This window comes from Argentina anserina, chromosome 5 (genome assembly GCF_933775445.1).
Source record: "Argentina anserina chromosome 5, drPotAnse1.1, whole genome shotgun sequence".
Classification (NCBI taxonomy): Eukaryota; Viridiplantae; Streptophyta; class Magnoliopsida; order Rosales; family Rosaceae; genus Argentina; species Argentina anserina.
In genome coordinates, this window is record NC_065876.1 from 18609990 (window position 1) to 18637191 (window position 27202).

Sequence of the window (27202 nt, forward strand, 5' to 3'; positions counted from 1 at the left end):
TTGTGGGTACCGATTAGCAAAAGAAGATCCCGTAAAAGAACTAAAAATCTTGCCAATTCCACAAAAATTGTCTTAATCTTTTTAGATCAGATCAATCTCCCCCAGCTGGTACTGCTAAAGTGCAAGTCTGCAAAACTGAAATGACATGATCTTACTTGGTAAAAGTTCTAACACAACTACTTTATCAAATTTAGAAATTAAATGACGCTTAACATGTAATCAGCGCTTTTCAAATCAGTTTCCCAAAAAGGCTTTAGCTCAATTAAGACCATTTCATAATAATCAAAGAAAATTTTAGATGTATGAAAAGAACCAAGGACAGAAAAGCACTTACTGGGAGAGTGTTTTCTCACCCAGTGGGTAGTTCACCATTGGTAATGACTTCAGCTTTGCTACGCAGTCCTGCTATTCATCAAACTTAGCTTTGCTTTCAGCTTTAAGAGCTAAAGAACTCTGCAGTATGGTGACACATCGGTCTGAAATAGAACCAATAAAGATAACTAGATAGGTTACCCGCGCTTTGCTGCGGGTTTGTGTTGCTAAATTAATACAAAATCATATAAGGATGGTACTAACTGGATGGCTATACATGATCACATGTTTTCAACTGCAGTTTATAAACAATCTTAGTTAGATTAATTGGAGCTCTGATAGAGAGCCAAAATAAAGGAGCCGTCTGCCTTAGATTTTGTGTTGGGGAATTTACTGATATTCTCATGCTAAGGAGAAAATAATGAGCCGAACATAGGAGTCACTACGCATTACATAATATACAAAAAGTTTTTACAGGAAACTGGTTTTGGTTGCAGTACAACTGTTTGTTTCCATCCAAAAAATGAGGTCGCATTTAGATAACAAAAAATGCTAATTATATCACATTCAGATGCATAAGTCCTCTTGTTAATTAGATCAATGCAGGAATATCCGAACAGCTCCTCAGCTAGCCTACCAAATAATGTCACTGTAATTTGATTATTTTTATGCTTTATGGTCATGAAGACTATACCTGTTTGGTCCAGTTTCAACCATTATACAGGTTTAAATCTTAAAAGTAAATAGGAAAACTACTCATTACAGTTTCAAGAACTTACACTGGAATCGAATCTTGATCACCATGAACAGGGCAAGATAAACCATCACTTCCTATCTTTGACCTCATCTGTCGAGAACATTTTTGGACACCACAGCTATTGTACCACCAGCCACTATGACATGGAAACCTTAAGATGGTTGCATGGCATAACACAATTTGATCCTGCAATATTGACAGTTAAGTAGATATTCAATTCGCTAAGAACAAAAAATATACATATGAAAAACAGTAGAACTCTAACAAATTGACTGATAGTATATAGATTTTATCCTGTCTTTCGATGGATCTAACATAAGAAGGTCCATTACCGACTTCCATGACTCAACTTTTTTCATTGCAGAAAGTAGTTGCCCAATTCTAGCCTTATCCACAGGCTTACTAAACCTGAAACAAATCAAACCTAGCATGTATTAATATACCAGCAGCAATGCCATATCAAGTAATTATCTTACAGCATTTGAATACTAACTTTGCTGCATATTCAGAACTTTGAGGAATGCTTGGATTGCAAATCACACGTGTGATTAGTGCCGGTAGCTAGGAATAATTTCCCCTACATGAAAGACAAACAATAAGTACCAACAAATTAACACAACAATACTGTTATTTCCCAACAAACTGAATTTATCAAATAAACTGAAACACACACCCCTAAATATTTTCATTCGCAAACTCGTGAAAATTGCGAAGGTTGGAGATACAGCATTGTTTATGGAGTCAACATCAAAATTCCTTGCTAATTCTGACCAGAGTTATCTTAACACTTTCTCGCCTACACATTTGTGAATAACGACACTTTAGTATTTACATAGAACTAAAGCGAATGAGAAAGAGATCACTAAATTAATGGTATAGAATAAAAATCAGTATCAAAGGTACCAAAACACATTACACACCTATGATTTTCAAGAAAAATCTCAGTTATTGATTCATTCTCATTTTGAGCAGCAATAAAGATGGTCCGAACTGGAGTAACCCTTTTGATACAACCATACATGTCTTCAAATATATATAAAAAAAATGTCAGCTATTCATCATCAACACTACAATATAAATGATATAAAAACAGAATAGTTAAAAACAAACCAGCTAGAAGTACCCTCTTCTTCTCAGACTCCATTTGCTGCTGTTCATTGAAGCATTTTTCAATGTCATTGAATGGTAGGAAGTGACATGTGTAATTTGGAATTGGACATGTACCCTCCTTGAGCAGCATAATCTTTCACACCTCATTAAATCCTATTTCCACATCATTGTCCACAACCTTGTATCCACTACCGGTAGTTTTGACATGGACATGAAAAATATCATACATGCAGCCCTCTTTCATCATAGTAGTATGTGCATAATCATGCTCATCAACTATTGCATAGTTTGTATTTGACATGATTGCCGGCCACAAAATACAGAATGAGAAAAAGGTCGGAGTTTCTTATAGGATCTAATACTTGTCTCTTACTCCTCTTAGGTGGTCTTCTGGTGCATCCTAATTTTTGTCTCGTAGGGGGTCTTCTGTTGCATCATGTTTCGGTTAAGCAGTACGACTTTCATAGAAGATTATGTATGATATGATTGATTTAATAACAATTAGTATACTGACCATACCATCACATCTCTAAAGTTTCCATCTCTAATAACTCGTGGAACCTATTCAAGATATCAGTATCTCTATCTCTCTCTCTCTCTCTCTCTCTCTCTCTCATATGAATTGCTAACGTCACTGTTTCCTATAAACATAACTATAAGAAGATTTCTGGTAGTATTTTCTCTTTCTGAATTATTAACGAATGCAAGAACTAAATTGGGTTGAATTAGATCAGGTAAATAATTACAGGAAAATAAAATAAAACTAAAACAAATTGAACAAAACTAAAACAAAATCAAAATCAATACAGACAAATCAAACAATCAGACACAATAATTATCTCCAACCATCTTCTTTATTACCCAACAAAGAAGAACAAAGAACCCAAAATTAAACCCAAAACACAAACAAACCAAGAACATAACAATACCTTTCTATTCAGCTTCGTTTCCAGATAGAAAGAGAAAAATCGGCGAAGATCTTCACAAATCGAGTAGAAGAAGAAACGCCACCAGAGAACCCAATTCGCAACTCCTAATGAAGACGAAAAACCAACTAATCAAATCTTACAATCACATATCTCTACCTCCTCATGAAGGCGCGCACAAAAAATGAAAATTTGCAAGAAAGAAGCAAGATAACACATATACCTCAGACCCAAATGCTATAATAAGAAAACACACAAACGGCTGATCAAAAAACCCACAAATCAGAAAACCCATATGAAATTGGTACGGGAACTCACCAAAAAGACGGAAGTTTCTTGAGCGCAGAGTTTGTCGGAAGATTTGGGTTCTAAGAGAAAAAGAGAGAATCTAAGGAGAGAGCACAGAGGAAGATAAGGCTAACACCTTTTTACTATCAAACACCAATTGAAGTTATGTTCAGTTTGCCGGAAGATTTTGATTCTGAGAGAAAGAGAGAATCTGAGAAGAGAATCTGAAAAAAAAAAAAAAAAGAGGCCAACACGTAAAGCAGAGTAAGAGTCGGCAAGAAGAAGGACAAATACGATAATAACCCATCTCATGGCAGTCACGTAAATTACCTGGAAAGCACGGGCTCTCAGACAAACTCTTACGAACAGTACCACCTATAGCGCGTCTAATATATAGTAAATTAGCAAGCTTATTTTATCAAATTGATCAAATTGTGTTACACGCAAATTTCGTGACAGAGCTTTTTCCCATAGCAGCAGTCGTGTTAATTGATTGTAAAAACAATAAAAACACACATGCACATTGCTGATAGAGAGTAAACATCCACATGATATTCAATAAAATCCCATCAAATCCCATGTAAGCAAATTTCAGGTAATACACAGACATTCATATATTCAAATGCTCAGGTTTGAAAAAAAAATAGCATTCATAATGGGAGGCTGGTAGAAGCAAAATACAGAAGGAAAAAATGGTATTAATCCAGGCTCCTAAGTAGTCACAACCTCTTAGATGAGTGAATATATTTTTGTTATCAGTTATCCTGGATACTGTAGCTTCTTCATGTCTGGCTAGCTTCTCTATTTTTTTATGCTTTTATCAGTGCATGAATATTGTCAGAATATACGCATACATGCTTAAAGGTTTAGCTTCCAATGACAAACCTTCTCCCAGAGCAGCAGCCTGAAAATTTGCACACAGCACAATTAACCATATACCAAGCCCCACAAAGACATTATGATATAGCTTAATGTAGACCACTTATCTGTTTTGCAAGTTCCCTGATTGTGGCTTCTACTTTCTCTTTACATTCTTCTTCATGTCAGAGCTATAAAGAAAATAAAGCAAAAAAGTTCAAATAAGTTCACCTCTGGTAGTCTGGTACTTATCAAGGCCAGAGAAAGGAGGCGAAATTTGGACACCTTAGCAAGATTATTGTTATTCCCTACAGCATTTCAAGCTGCAGTAAATCAGATATTCAAAATCCAACACCAAGGAAAAATATAATAATAATAGCGTTCTTATCTATTGAAAATATATAAAAATAAAAATAAAAATCATATTTTGGATGCATAAAATACTCAACCATGACAGGCTTTCATATTTCATCACGCAGTGTAGCAGCCTGATGTTGATCTCCCAAATCTTTTGACTCATAGTTTCCCTTTTCCTATAAGAATCTGCAAGAAATCTCATCCCTTAGTCTAGCTATGATATTGTTGTGATCTTTTGTTGATAAAATCAGTGGAAGGCTTCGACATCTTCGACATCTTTGACATCAATTAAATGAAGGTGACAGGAGCAGTAGATTTATTCTAGGAATTTAACACACTTGAATTATACATAATTGTCTCTATGTGTCTGTTTCATTAACTTTCAGTGAACACTAAACTTTCATTAACTTTCATTAATTTTCCAACCTTGCTGCTGCAGCTCCACATGGAAGCTAGAGCGGCTCTCATCTTGTTAAACATTCAAGGCTGCATAAGAATCAGAACATGCAAGACAGGTAAAAAATCACCTTTAACTTCGCAGCAAGTTAAATAGAGAGATTAAACAGCTATTGCAACAAAAAGCCAAATTAGAGATAGTGGGAGTTACAGAAAACAAAATTACAATGAATTCACAAAAGAGAATCTCTATCGACAAACACATGATACCAAAATAGTAAACACCACATGTATGATATCAACCAGGCTATTTTGATATAGAGTTAGGTTGGTCCTCGAAACACAGGAACTTTCTAAAACAAAGTCATAATATTTTGTACACAGGAACTTCAAATCGTAATTACCAACCTTATATATTTTAACTAACTACAGCCCTGATGAAAAGATAAAGTTTACTAACATAGCACCACAGAAGAAAAAAAAATACATGAAAAAAAAACACTATCATAGATTGAAAATAAGATTCATGTGCACAGTATACACACTTCATCAGAAAACCAACACACACCTCATCAGTTTGAAACTATTAGGTTCTTAAAGTAAAGCATATGACATCCTAAGTATGCATTTCGAAGCCTTTGTGAGCATAAGTGTTAGAAGTAATACATGCCAAAAGACAGAATTGCTGCGAAGACAACAAGATAAGAAAAGGGTTAACAACTCAACCAAATATTTAAAAGGATCAGATTGACTGTGTATGCGAAGGCTGAAACTGCAGATGAAAATAAGAAAAAGTTATATTTAAAGCTGAAAAGGAAACAACGAACAAATAAACCCACCAAATCACAAACTCCTTAATTCCCTAACAACCAATAGAATGAAAAATCGAATAAAATAGAAGCAAAAAAATTGATCAAATTATCAGTTTATGCTCACAAATCGTAACTAGCCAACAAATACTAAAAAAACAAATACCTAATAAACAAACCAATCTACACCAACAAAATAATGATGCAGTTCAATTGTGTAAATAATGTTACAACAGCAAGTATATCTCAGTAATATACTCCGGAAAGCTTAACTACTCCCGCCTGCTCAGTTAACTGAAATTAATTTGACACTAAAGAAAATCATTACTAAAAAATTTAATACGAAAAAAAGAAACAGAAAGTACCCAAGAAAAAAATTCCTCTGTGGATAGAGTCAGAGTACTTACTTATCAACCATTGCTTGCAACACAGCCATGAATGAAAATTTAAATATAAGAAAATCATTACCTTGGTGCGCTCTTCCTCCATTTGCTCAAAGTTTATTGCAGTAACAAAACAGAAACAATCAAACATTGGCAAACCTAAACATGGATGAATATTACTGCTTTGATTAGAAGCTGGGCTCAGATATATGTGAACAAAGTTTATTCCAAGACCACAAAAGGTCTCATATGGAGCTGGGATACACATTATCATCATTGCGCTTGTAACAAGGCCATCCAGTGGCTCAGGAGGTTTACTTACAACATTTTCAGCAGTGCCTGTTGGACGCCCTACCCAGGTACATCTCGCCGCCATTTGAGCTCTCAGCCTGGAAAAGAGCACCAGTATTTTCAATATTGATGGACAAATGGCAAATTGTTTAATTAAATACCAGATTTTCTACCAGACCTTTATTATCTTATCAACTTCATTAATGTAGACAATCCCTTTCTGAGCAGCTTCCACATCAAACTCTTATAGCTCATCTTCATCTAAGCACCTTCAACTTCCTTGCTTTCTCATATTTCTCCTCGTCACTTTGTCCTTTAAAGAACTACTAGCTGCCAGACATACGTATTTGATCTCCTTCGGATTGATTGGATCATTCCAGAAAGCCAACCATGTAACAGTATTGTGATGCCTGACTTCTTGCCATCGGCATAAAAGAGTGTACCAAGTTAACCTCAAAATTATTCCAGAAGAGAAGACGAGTAGATCAGGAAAAAAGCATACTCCTATACAACCAAGACAGTGAACAAGAAGAAGAAGAACAAACCTTTCACCCATAATGGGACATTCGGGAATCTCGGCATTTTTTTTCTATATTTATTGTGACTTCACTTGGGTGAATCCTCCTCTTCAGCTTTCCTGACTGATACCAGAACCAACGTAAGCATTTCAACAGATAATGCCTATCAAACTATCTCATCGTAAACTAGTTATTATATCACAAAAAAGAAGAAAAAAAAATCTAACGGACCTTGGGATGCTTGCCATGGCCTCAGAACAATGCAGGTGATTCAACTCTAAAGTTTCCAACCTGTATTGGAATAATGATCAGAAACCACAGGGGTAATGCTAATTGCAAATAAGAATTGAGTTATGCTTCTATCATATATGTCACATTATAATCAGGATTCCAGGAAATCGATCACAAGAAGCATATCCATATTCAGAATAATCTTAAAATCGCCATATAGTTGGAAAATTCATTGCAGATAAGCAGTCAGCTAGAGTAAACAGGAAAATAATCAAGGTTAGAAAATAACCTTCTCTTTTACACCATCAACTATTTCCCACATATATTCTTCTCTTGTTTCATTTTCTTTTCCTTGACGACCTTTTTATCCAGCACCAACAGATATTCCATGACAGTTAAGCAACCGGACAGGTAAATCATCACCATGTATAAAAATTTGTCATCATGTGTAAGACACTACTGATCAATTTAGTTAATTACTGATCTGAAGTAATATACAAGGAAAGGATACAGTGACACTAAATGCGTGTGATATGCAAAATCACTTAGGATCGAGATAGACATGCAACGACCACCTTGTCAGTCCGTTGTTAAAAGATCGTGACTTGCTATTGACAACAGATGTTCCAACAGTAAGGCCATGGAGAAACACAATTTTTACACATAACCACTTAAAAATTAGTGCATTGGGATAAACACTTAACTGGGCATTAGGCCAGTTACACATAAAAAAACTGTGAGAGAAAACATACATGGGGCTTCCACTCTTCTTCGTCTCTTTATAAAGGATCAGAAAGGTTGCAATTCATAAGTTGTCTTTATATATACTATAGACTAGGGTTTAGGCCCACGCTTTGCTGCGGGTTTGCGGGTGTTGTATTTTGTTTTGGGAAAGAGTTGTACAAAAGATGAAAATTAAGCATTTTCATTTTTCCGGTCTCACACTCATCATATCTTGAACAAAAGAGACTGAGCTATGTCAAATGCTAAATGAAGTGAGTGCTCAACTTTTTAGAAATTATTGAGGGTTCAACTTGGTGGTTAAGACATTGTGGATACCGATTAGCAAAAGAAGATCCCGTAAAAAAAAATAAAAATCTTGCCAATTCCACAACAATTGGCTTAATCTTTTTAGATCAGATCAATCTCCGCCAGCTGCGACTGTTAAAGTGCAAGTCTGCAAAACTGAAATGACATGATCTTACTTGGTAAAAGTTCTAACACAACTACTTGATCAAATTTAGAAATTAAATGAAGCTTAACATGTAATCAACGCTTTTCAAATCAGTTTCCCAAAAAGGCTTTAGCTCAATCAAGACCATTTCAAAATAATCAAAGAAAATTTTTTGATGTATGAAAACAACCAAGGACAGAAAAGCACTTACTGGGAGAGTGTTTTCTCACCCAGTGGGTAGCTCACCATTGGTAATGACTTCAGCTCTGTAGCTTTGCTACGCAGTCCTGCTATTCATCAAACATAGCTTTGCTTTCAGCTTTAAGAGCTAAAGAACTCTGCAGTATGGTGACACATCGGTCTGAAATAGAACCAATAAAGATAATTAGCAAGCTTATTTTATCAAATTGATCAAATTGAGTTACACGCAAATTTCGTGACAGACCTTTTTCCCAAAGCAGCAGTCGTGTTAAATGATTGTAAAAACAATAAAAACACACACGCGCACATTGCTGATAGAGAGTAAACATCCACATGATATTCAATAAAATCCCATCAAATCCCATGTAAGCAAATTTCAGGTAATACACAGACATTCATATATTCAAATGCTCAGGTTTGAAAAAAAATTAGCATTCATAATGGGAGGCTGGCAGAAGCAAAATACAGAAGGAAAAAATGGTATTAATCCAGGCTCCTAAGTAGTCACAACCTCTTAGATGAGTGAATATATTTTTGTTATCAGTTATCCTGGATACTGTAGCTTCTTCATGTCTGGCTAGCTTCTCTATTTTTTTATGCTTTTATCAGTTATCCTGGATACTGTAGCTTCTTCATGTCTCCCAGAGCAGCAGCCTGAAAATTTGCACACAACACAATTATCCATATACCAAGCCCCACAAAGACATTATGATATAGCTTAATGTAGACCACTTACCTGTTTTTCAAGTTCCCTGACTGTGGCTTCTACTTTCTCTTTACGTTCTTCATGTTAGAGCTATAAAGAAAATAAAGCAAAAAAGTTCAAATAAGTTCAGCTCTGGTAGTCTGGTACTTATCAAGGCCAGAGAAAGCAGGCAAAATTTACGCACCTTAGCAAGATTATTGTTATTCCCTACAGCATTTCAAGCTGCAGTAAATCAGATATTCAAAATCGAACACCAAGGAAAAATATAATAATAATAATAGCGTTCTTATCAATTGAAAATAGATAAAAATAAAAATAAAAATCATATTTTGGATGCATAAAATACTCAAAATTACCATGACAGGCTTTCGTATTTCATCACGCAGTGTAGCAGCCTGATGGTGATCTCCCAAATCTTTTGACTCATAGTTTCCCTTTTCCTATAAGAATCTGCAAGAAATCTCATCCATTAGTCTAGCTATGATATTGTTGTGATCTTTTGTTGATAAAATCAGTGGAAGGCTTCGACATCTTCGACATCAATTAAATGAAGGTGACAGCAGCACTAGATTTATGCTAGGAATTTAACACACTTGAATTATACATAATTGTCTCTATGTGTCTGTTTCATTAACTTTCAGTGAACACTAAACTGCAAGGAGCAATTGGAAAAGGGAAAAGAATGTATGATGTTGATACGATAAAGTGTCTCCTCACTATTATCAAATATACTAAAGCAATTCCAGCATCTTGCACAATCTTTGGTCTTTAGGAAAGTGTTCTCTACGATCTACCAACACATTGAAAGATACCACATCTTCTCTGATCAATGATCCTGAAAATCATTCTTCAACTTCGGTATCTAGGCAGTTTAGTGTCATCTCTAATCTCATTCATTTAGAGAAACTACTTTTCAAGTTATAACATACAAAGAGAAGCAACAGATACCACTTTCAAATATTCATTAAGGTGGTTCAGATATTCTTTTCAAATTTCCAACCTTGCTGCTGCAGCTCCACATGGAAGCTAGAGCGGCTCTCATCTTGTTAAACATTCAAGGCTGCATAAGAATCAGAACATGCAAGACAGGTAAAAAATCACCTTTAACTTCACAGCAAGTTAAATAGAGAGATTAAACAGCTGGTGCAACAAAAGCCAAATTAGAGATAGTGGCAGTTACAGAAAACAAAATTACATTGAATTCACAAAAGAGAATCTCTATCGACAAACACATGAGAATGGAATGTGATACCAAAATAGTAAACACCACATGTATGATATCAACCAGGCTATTTTGATATAGAGTTAGGTTGGTCCTCGAAACACAGGAACTTTCTAAAAAAAAGTCATAATATTTTGTACACAGGAACTTCAAATCATAATTGCCAACCTTATATATTTTAACTAACTACAGCCCTCATGAAAAGATAAAGTTTACTAACATTGCACCACAGAAGAAACAAAAATATATAAAAAAAAACACTATCATAGATTGAAAATAAGATTCATGTGCACAATATACACAGTTCATCAGAAAACCAACACACACCTCATCAGTTTGAAACTATTAGGTTCTTAAAGTAAAGCATATGACATCCTAAGTATGCATTTTGAAGCCTTTGTGAGCATAAGTTTTAGAAGTAATACATGCCAAAACACAGAATTGCTGCGAAGACAGCAAGATAAGAAAAGGGTTAACAACTCACCCAAATATTTAAAAGGATCAGATTGACTGTCTATGCGAAGGCTGAAACTGCAGATGAAAAAAAGAAAACATTATATTCAAAGCTGAAAAGGAAACAACGAACAAATAAACCCACCAAATCACAAACTCCTTAATTCCCTAACAACCATTGGAATGAAAATTCGAATAAAATAGAAGCAAAAAATTGATCAAATTATCAGTCTATGCTCACAAATCATAACTAGCCAACAAATACTAAAAAAACAAATACCTAATAAACAAACCAATCTACACCAACAAAATAATGATGCAGTTCAATTGTGTAAATAAACAAAAAGAGATGCAGTTCCTTTTGGCATTCTGTAGTTTAGGACCATATGTTCCTCACTATCTACCTGAATGGTTCAACACATATGCAGCTCATAATTACTAATTAAAATCATAATCAAGCTAATCGACCAAGTAATACATATACTGGTTTACGAATTGGTTCTTACCTTTTAATTGAAGCCAATGTCACCCTAATTTACTGTGAATCAAAGCCTCACCTACACATCAGAAATTACAACCAAAGGGAGATTATCAAATAACGCGTGATTTAATATCTATAACGTGTGATTGAAAACAACACAGAACCCTCACCCAAATCAAATTTTCCATCACCCAAAGCGCAAGTCAATTTCCACCTTTCTGCATGACCAAAGTGGAAAATCAATCAATGATGATCTGTATATCAAGATAAGAATCTGGTAGAGAATATACGATGAGAGAAGGGAGTGAGATCTATTAGGAGATAACATAGGCAAAGAAGGAAAAGTTGAGCAAGTATTCTCACCTGTGATAGAATTATAAGACCTCAGTTAGGAACAACCTTTCTACTTTCATCACATACTCAATTTTCTGTGTAGGTAACTCCATTGGTACCTGAAAAATAGTTATGCAAAATTAAATTTATCTTTTAAAACTAATGTACTGTACTACTATTCTTGTATAGGTTAAAAGAAAAAACTATAAATTCTTTACAAAAATTTGATACAATGCCAGTGTTTTTAGAAAGCTTTCATTCCTTTAACAGATCATTCGAGCACAGCAACACCAAAAGCAATTCAACTATTAGGAGATAGCATAAACATAATCCTTAATAGATATCTGGTTGCTTAGAATTTTATGCCCAAAGTTCCATTCACTAGAAACATATGCATTGGAAAAAACAAATGCATGTCCGCACAAACATTAATAACGGACTAGAGCAGGAGACTTACAAGTATATCAATCGAGGAATATGAGATATTGATAACGGTACAATCCCAGACATCTTTGTAAAACAGGTGCCTATAACCAACAAAATTCAACCCAACATGACATAAGAGAATTTAGTTTCTACATTAAAACTATACATATGGCTTCAAAGGCAATAATATGTAGACAGGAGAGAAGAGGTAAGGATGCATACAAGATTTCCAAGTTGGTCAAGTTGGCAAGCTGAGCTGGAATTCCTCTAGTAAGAAAATTGTAGTTCAGGTAACTACATATCACATTTGCGAAAAGAACCGCTTAATTTGTCACTTCAGTTAGATGGGAGATGGAAGTGACTGTATTCACAAAACTTAAATTAACTTACAGGTTACGCAAAGCCGGGAACAACCCTCAATGCGTGCGAGTTCTGTAACAGTACCCACCAAATGATTGTTACCGACATCCCTATCAACAAACAGTATTCCAATGACGCATCAGTAATCAGATACAGATCCTTATCGCAACACCACGAGCAGAGGAATGAAACTTACAAATGCCGAAGATTTGGCAGAGTTCCTAGTTCTGCTGTAATTCGCCCAATAAGACGATTTTCTTGCGGATAGAGATAGAGAAGAACTGGAAGATTAGCAAGCTCCTTAGGAATTTCCCCTTTGAAGCTGTTGAAGCTTAGATACCTGCACAAGTGTAAATTCATGATGTTTCTGAATAGCATATAGTCAAGTCAAAATAAAATAATTCAAAGAAAGCAAAATCAAATTCGCAGGAAGGAATCTAAATTCACTCACAAATGGGTTAACTCTTCAATTCACCAATCTCAGGAGGAATGACATATTGCAGCTTATTCCATCTCACGTTACTGAAAAGTAAAAACAATGAGTAAATGACCAAAGCAATAAACACATCAGGACTTGACATGAACAAAGTCATCAACCAAACCTACAAAAACTGTGTGCATTGTTAAAGAAATTTAAAACAAAACATTACATATCCTTCGCTGTTTTAAGATCATGATCAGGGAAAAAATTATATAGTGAATACGTAAAATATATTAGACAAAATTTTCATAAAGAATATTTACCTCCATGCTTACAAACCAATTTTGTGCAATTGGCACCGAATATGTGTGCATGTCATTAGCACGGGCGTAATTTTCTTTGACATCTTCATTCTTTGTTTTTCCATCTGCATCATCCTTGATCTCTTCATTTTCATTTCCAGTGCTCTCCTCATTACTAGTTTCTCTAGTCACTTCCGTTGCTTTATCTCCTTCTCTTGAATCCACATGATCATCCGTTGTCTCTTCAACTTTTGGTTGCTCATTTTCATTTCCCTGGTCTTCTCCACTGCCTCCTACATTACCGATCTCTTCCACATTCCTGTTTTCTTCTTCATCATCATCCTCCTTATGCCTCGCATCTTCAACCACAGTTTCTTCCCGAAAAGGGTTGAGGTCCTTTCTTCCGAGGTTTACAATTCTATCCCAATCCTTCATGCTTGTAGCCAACTGTACTTTCTTGGCTTGAGACTGCTTGACTATAGGACCAACTTCTCTTGCTATCTGATAACATCACCCTAGAAAAAAATGGGAAATCTAGACCACTGATTTTGGCTAACCAACTCAGCAGAAGGACTAGAATTAGAATCACGCAACATGAAAGGAACAATCAAATCTAAAAACCTGGAAACCCCCAATACAATAAATTTACCATCCACCAGTCTGATCCAGCCCATGAGCCAAAAAAATTCTAGGAAAGTTTTTCTCAAAAACTTACCAATTCTCTTATTCTTTTATAAGCACTAGTTTCATATTTCCGCAAATATAAAAACATGGCACAAGTTTCAATATATTTCAAAGATATAATTCCACATGATTAGGAGGTCAAAGCACATAAAGAAATTCTAGGTCAGAAAAACACAAAAAAGACGATCATGCTCACAATACTTGGATTCCAATTTAAGAACTATCTATGGTTTCTACCACTACAGCAAGAAATCCATAAGGCCATAACTAACAAGGTTTCCTTTCAGTTACTTAAGATTTATGAAACCTTAGTTATCAAAGAGCATTCTATTTTTGTAGAGAAAGAGAGTATTTAAGTAAATAGTCTGATTGATTTATATGCATCTCATGAACATTATGTCAAATATGACTAGGATATCGTAGTAATTAAATGAAATCGCAGATAATACTACAAAAATCGTACTATTTTTAGTCAGATAGCAGAATAAACTCCAGAGCAATCTAAAACACTTATATTTAGGGTAACAACACTATACACACACACATAAAAAGAGAACTCCAGAGCAACAAAAATATACAATGCTGCCAAATTTCAAAAACTTATCAAACATGAAACCGACAAACCTGATTGTTGAAGCCCTAGTGCAACCCAATTCTTGATTACTCATTTCTTGCAAAATCAAAATACAAAAGTTCAAACCCATACCAAATTCTTTGATCTAGGTCTTCCAATTTCTGAACCAGATGATTCTTCCCAAGCAACTTAGGCCAATCATTCCAGAAGATGTCTCTGAACGTTTGTTTCTGCACATATTCTGTATCTATCATCACTGTCAGTCTAATAACTTTTAGAAATAAAAACTTAAGCGACCTGTCAAGGAGAAAATAGATCAGCGAGAGAAAGAAACCTCCTCTTGTTCAGAATTCAGGTTGACTGCCTTGCCAGTGTAAAGCAGATTCACCCCGTGTGGCGCGTAAGGAGGTGGGAAAATGACACCATTGTATAAAGATCTCAAAACCATAAATAAATAATTAGACGCTTACATTAATAATGCAGAAAGTATAAAGACCTCAGCTATAAATTAGTACTCAATAGTAAAAATATTCTCTCTTCGCTTTAATATTAATAGTTAGCAAATTCAGTATCAATAACAAACATTGATTTCATCTCCCCGCAAATTCAGTATAAGTTCAATGTATCTATTATATGAAAATCAGAACACATTAATGATCGGTTCGATTACTCGAGATCAATATTAACCCTGTAAGCATCATTAGTAGTATAAAGCAAGAGGGTATCGTTCACAAACCGGGGATCCAACCAGGGCATAGAATCACAAACATTTAAGAACGAATTCATAAGAGTTTGAGGATTTTGGAATATATTTCGGATCAAACATAAAATAAACCTAAACTAATATATACATGTGATCAACCAACCAACACATAAGAAATTACCAAACAAATAACATAAGAACAAAGGTAACGAAATCTACTATCAATCTTGTTCGTGCCGGAAGTATCATAGTTCATCTTAAATTTGATCATGCATCAAGTTCCTACTTGGTTCCTAATACATAGATATTATCGAGCTCAACTACTTGTATTGCTATGAAATCTAACATACCAATTCATCATGCAATTACGTATCACAAAGAGAAATCAACATGTTTAAAGCACTTATCCAATGTCTAACTTAAGATCATAATCGGTGGAGTAACACAAAGGGGACAAACAATTAATCAACTACTTGTATCAAAATTGTTTTTAACTTTGAATGATTAACATATGCGACATCAACTACTTGTCTTAATCACACATGCAATATAAGAACACACCGAAAATTAATTAAGAACATAAATCGAAACTCATGGCATAAAACCTAAAATCATTGAATAAAAATCGAAAACCTTAATTCATCATGTCATTCGAAAATTACAAATATCTCATAGACAAGAATAAAAATAACTTTAACAAAACCTAAACATAAATCATCCAAGAACAAGAACATAAAAACCCGAAAACTAAACATGAAGATCATAGAGTTACACTTTATAATTCTCCTCCAAGGTTCCTTATAGTGGTAGCACAAGATCTTCAAGAGAATGGTATCCTAGGCTCCCAAGCTTTGGACAGAAAATATGGTGAAGGGTGGTGAATTCGGATTCTATGATGCTTGGTGAATGAAAGTGTTTGGGCAGAGCTTTGGCAAGTCTTGTGAGCAAGGTTGATGATCATTTTATGTGGAAATGAGGTGTTATATATAGAGGAAGAAACCCAAGGGAGGATGGCCACAAAGTCCACAAAGTTGAAACCAAATTGGTTGAGGCTTCCTAGATTCGGCAGATCTGACCTTTGTCCCTTGTTGTGGCCATAACTTTCTCTAGAAAATAGATATTGAGATGATTCCAACTGGAAATTTTAACTAGACTTCCGTGGCTTTTCATCCATAAATCATGCATTTTCTCAGTCATTGTGAGCTGTCCAGGGGAGCTCGTCAAAGTTGGATGATCTGCAGTGCCAGAATTCTGATTTCTATAAGGATTGCATATCTTTTGCATTAATTGCATATCTTCTTCCTCCTTTAATGCTGATTTCTTTTGCACAAATTTCTTTCTTTGAATTAGGGAGGCAGCAAAAGTCTTAATTGTTGCAGCCATGTTTGATTTTTCTTACCTCTCCTCATTAAATTTGCTGCATGCCTTCTTTGACATTCTTTGGGGCAGGGATTTATGGACATTCTGATACATATTTGTGCTCTATATGCAGGAGGAACAAAGTCCCAAGTTTCCCTCATAGCCCTTGGATCAAAAGCAAATCAATGGCTGAGATAATTTCGCCGAGTTCACTGGACCTCCGAGTAATGATTTGGACATATCTCCCTGTAGGAATAAGATATTGATTTGATTCCAAATCCTACAGAAACTAGACTCAAAATCCTTTTTATCCATATAAGGTACGTCTTCTAACGCAATCGGAGCTATCCAGGGGAGCCCGTCGAAGTTGGACTACGAATCTTGACAGCATTTTCATTCTTGCATTGATTGGGCTTTTAAGTGCAAATCTTCTCTTTCCTTGTGGAACTAGGATTGCTTTCCTTCTCCAACATGGATTTGTATTTCCTAATAAGAATAAGTATGTTAGAAACAAAGAAATACGCAAAGATGAATCCTATTCGAACAAGGAAACATATATTAATAAGGATTCTTTACACTTAGCACGATTTCAGCATTAATTCACTTATAATTGATATAAGCTCTACCTAAACAATTATTCATACAAAAAAAACTAAAACATACTAAATAAGAGGTAACAAAGAGTAAGAATATGGCATAAACGCATTAAGAACGTCACACTTTGTGCTCCTATCAACAACCCCACACTTAAGCTTTGCTAGTCCCTTAGCAAACACTAGAAAGGGAAATCAAAACATAAAACAAAAATCAATACAACTAAACTAATGACTCAACTATAATGCCTTCAACATTTTGTCTCAGAGATCTTCAATCTCATAGCATCAAGAATAACACTTAATCGAAATAGATAGAATGAATTCAATGGTTAATAAACATGAGATCTTGCATAACAAGTAAGACATGGCAGAAACATAGGTGATATTAAGCTCAACATGTTGAAAACAAGTTCAAATTCAACTCATAAGGGATATGCACTCCGAATATTTTATCTTAAGAACATGGCATATGCTTAAAAGCTTTTCACACATAAGAGTTATGAACACATAGTGAATTCGAAAACCTCATGAAAGATACCAATCATATGCACAAATGAACCCAAACCATATGCTTACTCATGAAACAAACTCCACAAATCAAGAGCTACTCATTTTAAGAATCATGCGGATCTTTATAAAAGGTAGGCTTAGGCTCGGTAAGGATATCATTTTCTTAGGTAAAAGGAATCACAAAGGTCATCCTCAAGACTTAGCAGAGCAAGAATCATTCACCTTATGTCGCCATACTCCATAAAACAATGGCCAATTTTATCATGTTGGACCCATTCTTCACTTTAAACATTGTGAAAATGAACAAAGGCTAAAGTACAACAATATTGAGCCTTCAACAAATACATCACAACTCCAAATTCACATCAAACATAGCTATGTCGTAACTTCTTTGTATATATATATTTTTTTTCTTTCAAGCCGTGTTCATGTATTTTTTTTTTTCACGGCATCTTTCTATTTTTTTTCTTCATTCTTTTCACCTTTTTTTAAGGCACAAATACATACATAGCATAACCCCACACTTCAATCGAATCATCACTCCATATTAACACCAAGAAATCGGCTCTGCCAAGCTTTGAGAACAAGGTAGAGATATAACTATACTAAGCAATGATATTAACATGTTGGTAATGAAAGAAAAGTTTTAATGTTGGCTCAAAGGGGTTCATACTAAGGTGTCCCAAGCAGGGCACAAATAAGGCATACGGCTTTTTGGTTTAAGTGGTGGAATCCCTAAAAAGATCCAACAATCATTTTCAAAATCAGAGTATATTATGATAAAAGTTTTGAAAGTTTCACAAAGTAAGTTCTAGCATTCTCTAGTTCATTGCAATTCTATGGCATATGATGAATCCTTCTCCAACATGGATTCGTATTTCCTAATGAGAATAAGTATGTTAGAAACAAAGAAATACGCAAAGATGAATCCTATTCGAACAAGGAAACATATATCAATAAGGATTCTTTACACTTAGCACGATTTCAGCATTAGTTCACTTATAATTGATATAAGCTCTACCTAAACAATTATTCATACAAAAGAAACTAAAACATACTAAATAAGAGGTAACAAAGAGTAAGAATAGGGCATAAATGCATTAAGAACGTCACACTTTGTGCTCCTATCAATTAATAAAACAAAAGCACATATATCAAATTAGTTAACCAGATTTTTTTTATCGAAGGAATGTGGATGCATCTCTTTGGCCTGTAAATGTTCTGAGCTGAAACACTGGTAATTGACGACAGTTGATCCACAACCTGATAACCATACAACAGAAACCAAACGAATGACCTTGAATAATTAAATGACTTTTATTAATGACATAGTGAGCATCTGCATATTCTAAATTGTAATCATTAGAAATCGTCTCTCAAGTACTTTGCACTTACCATTGCAGATCTGGGCTTCATCTTTCATGACTTGCATTTTGTAAACAGCAATATTCAGACTTGCTGTATCATTTTCATATTATGACTCAATTCAAGACAGTAATAAAAATCCCTGTTCTATTGAAAGTGGTAACATATATACAGATAGAATCAACAACAAACTGCAATTTTTCAAGCCACAAAGCTTGGAATCTGCCAAAGAAGTAAAAAAAACCCAGCAATCTAAAACACTTATATTTATGGTAAGAACACCATACACACACATAAGAAGAAAACTACAGAGCAACAAAAATATACCGTGGTGCCAAATTTTCAAAACTTCTCAATCAGAAATAAAATAATCCACCAACCCAAAAGAAGAAAGAAACCCAACAATCAAATCCCAAATTTTAAGGTAGCAACAGCTATTTGCTGCTTTGCAGGATCCCTTTCTGAGCAGCTTCCATATCAAACTCTTATAGCTCATCTCCATCTAAGCACCTTAAACTTCCTTGCTTTCTCATATTTCTCCTTGTCGCTTTGTCCCTTTCAGGAACTACTAGCTGTGAGAAATACGTATTTGAACTCCTTCGGATTGATCGGATCATTCCAGAAAGCCAATCATGTAACAGTATTGTCATGCCTGACTTCTTTACATCGGCGTAAAAGAGTGTACCAAGTTAACCTCAAAATTATTTCAGAAGAAGAAGAAGAAGAACAACAACAACAACAAACCTTTCACCCGGAATGGGATATTTGCAGTATCTCGGCATTTTTTTCTATTTAATTGTGACTTCGGTTGGACGAATCTTCCTCTTCAGCTTTCCTGACAGATACCAGAACCAATGTAAGCACTTCAACATATAATGCCTATCAAACTATCCTATTGTAAACAAGATATTACATCACAAAAAAGAAGAATAAAAAAATCTAATGGACCTTGCGATGCTCGCCACGGCCTCGAAACAATCCAGGTGTTTCATTTTCTCTTCCTTGACGGCCTTTTTTTCTCCAGCACCAACATATATTCCATGACAGTTAAGCAACTGTCATCATGTGTAAGACACTACTAATCAATCTAGTTAATTACTGGCCTGAAGTGATATACAAGGAAAGGATACAGTGACACTAAATGCGTCTCTCACATGAAAAACCACAAAGGATCGGGATAGACATGCAACAAGCACCTTGTCAGTCCATTATTAAAAGATAATCACTTGCTATTGACAATAGATTTTCCAACAGTAAGCCCATGGAGAAACACAATTTTTACACAGAAACACTAGACAAATAGTGCATTGGGGATAAGACTGTCCAGATCACAAAAAAAAGATAAACTAAATTAGTGCATTGAGGATAAAGACTTAAATGGGCATTAGGCCAATTGCACATTAAAAAACTGTTAGAGAGAAAACATACATGGGGCTTCCATTCTTCTTCATCTCTTTATAAGGTACATGTTTAGTATATTGTAAAAAGCAGATCAAAAGTTGGTCAGAGAGTTACCTTTGACGGCGAGACGGAAAGAGATCCAACAAAGACGAAGGCATAGTGACATTGAGCGGTTATTTACAAGGGAAGGGAACTCTAACTTTAAAGGCATAGTAACTTAAAAATCTGACTACAGTATTAGGAGATAACATAGACAAAGAAGGCAAAGTTGAGCAAGTATTCTCACATGTGATAGAATTATAAGACCTTAGTTTGGAACAACCTTTCTACTTTCATCACATACTCAATTTTCTGTGTAGGTAATTCCATTGCTACCGGAAAAATAGTTATGCAAAATTAAAGTTAGCTTTTGTTAAATTTTTTACAAAAAAACCTTTATAGTCAAACAAACTTGAGTACAAGAAAGGACAATACAGTATTCTTAGGTGCTTCAATCGTCTAATCTGAGGAGGGATAGGCCATGTTAACTTGTTGTTGTGAATTTGGAAGATGTCTGTAAAATGAGCACAATTACATACAAATGCACAAGATTCTCGAGAACAAAGATAAAGCATTGATCATTCATTAAAAACTAAACCAACCACGCTTGAATTTAAACTTGGAAATTTAACCCTGCAGTAGCATAAACGAGAGAAAATTGAACAGGATCAGATCAAAGAAGTGATCTTATAGACTATTGAGATCCAATAGATTAGTTACAGCAGTACGAAAAGGCCCAAAAATTGAAACTGCATAAACCACCCTGCAAGTCTTTATTAATGCAATAATGAATTTAAAAAAATCAAACAACCAAGATGCTCAAAACATTACATATCCTCGTTTCAGAAAAAAAAAACATTACATATCGTTCCCTGTTTTAAGATCATGATCGGGGAAGCATTATATAGTGAATACGTAAAATAGAAGAGGCTATATTTTAGACAAAAATTTCATCAAGATAATTTACCTCCATGCTTACAAACCAATTTTGTGCAATCGGCACTGAATATGTGTGCCTGCATGTCAGTAGCACGGACGTAATTTTCTTTGACATCTTCATTATTTGTGTTTCCATCTGCATCATCCTTGATCTCTTCATTTTCATTCCCAGTGCTCTCCTCATCAATTCCATTGCTTTATCTCCTTCTCCTGAATCCACATAATCATTCGTTGTCTCTTCAACATTTGGCTGCTCATTTTCATTTCCCGGGTCTTCTCCACTGCCTCCTCCTACATATATGTAGAACATGTTTCACCCTAAAACCTTTAGATCCCGGGCTCCTATGAGGAGATAGCTTGAACATCCTTATGAATATCTTCAAGATTTCACCTGCTAAGAGTTCAATGCTTGTATTCAAAAAACAGAAAACACAAGGTTACCAATCATATCAAAAACACATACACCGTAAAATCAAGCCAATCATCATATATACCATGGTAGATGGAAGAAAGCAAGAGAATCGAGTTATTTAGAACACAAACCTATACGAATCCAACTTAGCCAATCAGGAAATTCTGATCCTAAACAAAACCCAGTTGAGTTCACCCACAGACATACACTTTCCAACTAAATCAATCCAAACCAAACTCCCACTTCTAACTACAGTTGTAGAAAACAAAGTAAAACTCCAAGGCACCAACAAATCAACTCATATCCAATTCCAGCTAAATCTCACAATGCCAAACAGAAGAGAAGCTTCACTCCCTTAGATTCTCCCAATCTTAAAAAAGTAAAACCCCTTTTTCAGTTTCTGGCAGGTAAGTTATCAAAACGGATTATATTTCCAAGCACGTAACTCAAAAACAACACATACCAGGGGCAAATCTATCAATGTTAGATTGACAACTGCCAAAAGACAAAACGTTATAGTCATATACAGAATAAACTCGATCCAAAGCAATCTAAAACACTTATATTTAGGGTAAGAACACCATACACACACACACATAAGAAGAAAACTCCAGAGCAACAAAAATATACCATGCTGCCAAATTTCGAAAACTTATCAATCAAAAATAAAATAATCCACCGACCCAAAAGAACATTAACAAAAATCACCTTGCACCTTCAAGCATCGCTGAAACCAAGAACATGCACTTCTGTGTAATGGCGCAATGGGGGTGGTACCCACCAGTCCCCCACAAAAAGGCTCTGCTATCACAAAATAACCAGAAAGCACCAACCTACAGATAAGAACAAACAACAGGTACTCATTAATAAGACACAAATATAAAATGAATTAGTAGCAATAAAACAAGAAGGAAAAAGAAAGAAAAAGGGAAAAATCACTTACTAAATTCACACTGTACCTTCATCTACCTGCCTATTTCAGCTTGATAGATACTTTTATCGTTTGAATAGGAAAAAGAACCACAACCCTACTAGATGACAAACCAAAATTATAAATACACCGTATATGACCTCTCACAAAAATCATAAGTTTTAATCACTGCTATCTTAACTGAAAATAACCACACATAGACTATATTATTTAATCACTGGTGTCTTAATTAAGAGCAGTAATCTATCACTGAAGAGAGTAATTTGTCAATATATAGAAATTTAATAGACACACACAATCAGAGGAAACACAATTTGCATACCATTTGAGCCAACAAAAGTTGTTACAGCAGCAGGTATATCTCAGTCATATACTCTGGAAAGCTTAACTACTCCCGCCTTCTCAGTTAACTGAAATTAATTTGACACTAAAGAAAATCATTACTAAAAAATTTAATACGAAAAAAAGAAACAGAAAGTACCTAAGAAAGAAATTCCTCTGTGGATAGAGTCAGAGTATTTACTTATCAATCATTGCTTGCAACACAGCCATGAATGAAAGTTTAAATATAAGAAAATCCTTACCTTGGTGCGCTCTTCCTCCATTTGCTCAAAGTTTATTGCAGTAACAAAACAAAAACAATCAAACATTGGCAAACCGAAACATGGATGAATATTACTGCTTTGATTAGAAGCTGGGCTCAGATATATGTGAACAAAGTCTATTCCAAGACCACAAAAGGTCTCATATGGAGCTGGGATACACATTATCATCATTGCAACCACAAGAACAAACATGAGTATACAGTGGCCTCACAATCAAGCCCTATACTTCGAACATAAAACTATAGCAATGACTTCTATGACACATCTGAATCAAGGCTCAGATACATGTGGATGAAGTCAATTCCCAGACCACAAAAGGCCTCATAATGAGCTGGGATTCACATGTATCATCACTGCAACTAGTATCTCTTACTATTGTCACACAAGAGCAATAAACTAATCATTATCAAACATCATGTTTACCAGGCCTATTTCACAATTTGTAAAGTAACAGACTCATATTGGCCAAAAGAGTAGGCAATGTTGCCGGAAATGCAAGATAAATACCTCATTGATGGCCAAGATTGCTCTTCTTCACCTTCTTCAACTTCCTCAAGAAGTACTTAACCAAAACATCCAAACAAACATATAACTTGGGTCAAAATAAAATCCAAAAACACATAACCAGCAATCAAAAGAACTAAATCTAGATCACTTTAACTTTATAAACATAGTCTAACTAATGACTTAGTTTAATCACAGACAGTAAATCATTGTGTTGCAGTATTAGAGTTGATCAATAAATAAACAACAAAATCGAAAGAGATAAATGTATGTTGTTACCTCATCAATCACCACCTCTTTGTCTGTGTATGCGAAGGTTGAAACTGCAGATGAAAATAAACTCCTTAATTCCCTAACAACCAATGGAATGAAAAATCGAATAAAATAGAAGCAAAAAATTGATCAAATTATCAGTTTATGCTCACATATCATAACTAGCCAATAAATACTAAAAAACCAAATACCTAATAAACAAACCAATCTACAGCAACAAGTTTCTTCTAATATCTGCAGATTAAGATTAGATAATGGCAGAGTATACTTCAAAAAAATTTACTCAATATCTCAGTGATCATGGCATTTATCATCAAACATCTTGTGTTGGAACACCTCAGCAGAATGGAATATCTGAGAGGAAGAATATAGATCTACTTGAAAAAACCAGATGTCTCATGTTACAGGCTAATGTTCCAAAATGATTCTGGTCGTATGCTATTCATACTGCTGCATATTTGATTAATCGTTACCTAGCAGTGTTTTGGAGTTCAAGTCACTATTTCAAGTTATTAAGGCCAGAGATATTGAAATAGTGATGCAGTTCCTTTTGGCATTCTGTAGTTTAGGACCATATGTTCCTCACTATCTACCTGAATGGTTCAACACATATGCAGCTCATAATTACTAATTAAAATCATAATCAAGCTAATCGACCAAGTAATACATATACTGGTTTACGAATTGGTTCTTACCTTTTAATTGTAGCCAATGTCACCCTAATTTACTCTGAATCAAAGCCTCACCTACACATCAGAAATTACAACCAAAGGGAGATCATCAAATAACGCGTGATTTAATATCTATAACGTGTGATTGAAAACAACACAGAACCCTCACCCAAATCAAATTTTCCATCACCCAAAGCACAAGTCAATTTCCACCTTTCTGCATGACCAAAGTTGAAAATCAATCAATGATGATCTGTATAATCTCAATCAAGAAAATTTCGACATCAAGATAAGAATCTGGTAGAGAATATACGATGAGAGAAGGGAGTGAGATCTATTTACAACAAATAGATCGATATGATCATTCAGTCAATACTGACACTCAAAAGCTATTTCCAATTTTCCATGAATATGATCGTCTGCTTTTCATTCTTACATGTTACTTGGTTTATCAGGAACCACATGCCCATGGCATAGAAGGCTCTCCAAAAAAAAAATTGATATTCATCCTAGCACCAATAGTAACCTGAAAACCCAGAAACTCAATACCCAAAATCAAATTGACATTGAAATCGGATTAAATAAGAACCACGAGGGATTAAGAAAAACTAAAATTTGCAGAGCTTAGTTTCCTAAATCTGAAAGCCAAGTCATTTGGAAGACCCACCTTAATCAAATTATTTGATCAAGTACTCAACAAATTCAACCCAAACCCAACAGGAAGATAAGAAACTCACACGATTTTGGGTGCCGATTTGCAATAGACTGACGAACAATCCGGTGGAGAAGGGAAGAGAGTCAGATATGCAAACAAATATCAGATATCAGATGTTGGTTGTGGTAACCCCAAATCACCCAAATCATCTTCCATATCAACAGGTGCCCAAAATAAAAGGCAATGGCAAACTTGAAAATAACAATAACAATGAACAACACCGTGAACAGTTGAACACTACCATTCTAAAATTATAGAGTAACAACAAAAGTTGAAAGTTCTAAAATTAGCGTAGTTGAATAATTCTTGCAATCTGTGTTGATTTAAATCAATCATATCAGTCTCAACTGTAATTAAGCAATGAACAACCTCATGGATAGTTCTAACAAGCATATCAGTCTCAACTGTAATTAAGCATTGAAAACTGTAAAAAGCATATCAGAAGTTGGTTAGAGAGTTACCTTTGACGGCGAGATGGAAGAGATCCAACAAAGACGAAGGCATAGTGACACTGAGCGGTTCTTTACAAGGAAGGGAACTCGAACTTATAAAAGCTATTCTTTCATTTTGAATTATTTTTCTCTCATCAGAGTTTTTTAGTTGAAGCCCAATTGTTTTAGTCTCAAGTAGCCAATTGATGTTTACTGATAATTCTTCATTCTGAATCAGTTCTCAACATTAATAGGATGTTAATACATGATTTTGTTAAAACAATATATGAATGAAACCAAATCTTGAGAAAGTAAGCATATATGGGGATCAAATTATCATTAAATCCAACCAAACAAAAAAATCAGAGGAAGAAATACCTCAGAAGAGCTAAGTGTGTTGCCTGGGTAATAAAACGATACATACCGATCTGCCAGCTTGTTGTTTGACCCAAGCCTCTTTTCTTCTTCGTCGTTCCACAAAAAAGAAACCATTCCCTATAAATTTGCTTCTTTCATCACAGTCGATATTTGAAGCAATTAAATAAACCCATCTAGCTAATAATGATTTCTTACTATTAATCTCAGCAAGCAGTGACTTGGATTTGAGCGAATTATCATAATGAAATAGTCAAAACACGATCTACCTCACTGAACACTATTATATGGAGCAACTACAAGAAACGACCGACCTCACTGAACACTATTATTTCTGTGGCACTCCTCAATTTTTTTTTAGTTGGCTCTTCTTGTCTGTGAAACCCAGAAAAAGAAAATATTAACTTAGTTCTAATCAAAAGAATATGTCCATCGGAATGAAAAATAGATAAATTCACCAGGACGGGCATGAAAAAATCTGACTACAGTATTAGGAGATAATATAGACAAAGAAGGCAAAGTTGAGCAAGTATTCTCACCTGTGATATAATTATAAGACCTTAGTTTGGAACAACCTTTCTACTTTCATCACATACTCAATTTTCTGTGTAGGTAATTCCATTACTACCTGAAAAATAGCTATGCAAAATTAAAGTTAGCTTTTGTTAAAAGAAGGTCCTATTTGAAACTAATGTACTGTATTCTCACCTCCTTCATGACAGTCGATATTTGAAGCAATTAAATAAACACATCTACACACTATTTAACTCAGCAAGCAGTGACTTGCATTTAAGCGAGTT

The 27202-nt window shown here is 34.8% G+C and overlaps 2 non-coding genes and 2 pseudogenes across 2 annotated transcripts; all 4 read right to left on the reverse strand.

The window, feature by feature from the left end:
* LOC126795667 (receptor-like protein 52) overlaps window positions 1-13989 on the reverse strand; it is a 54019-nt pseudogene extending 40030 nt beyond the window's left edge.
* LOC126796578 (uncharacterized) lies at window positions 6386-6483 on the reverse strand (annotated as a pseudogene).
* A 9531-nt stretch (window positions 13990-23520) lies between the features above and the next one.
* On the reverse strand, window positions 23521-23611 carry LOC126796574 (small nucleolar RNA snoR69Y). The gene has a single exon (XR_007672414.1). It is a non-coding gene; the product is annotated as a small nucleolar RNA snoR69Y (small nucleolar RNA).
* A 91-nt stretch (window positions 23612-23702) lies between these two features.
* On the reverse strand, window positions 23703-23797 carry LOC126796577 (small nucleolar RNA snoR69Y). Its single transcript, XR_007672417.1, has one exon. It is a non-coding gene; the product is annotated as a small nucleolar RNA snoR69Y (small nucleolar RNA).
* Between the last annotated feature and the right edge of the window lie 3405 nt (window positions 23798-27202).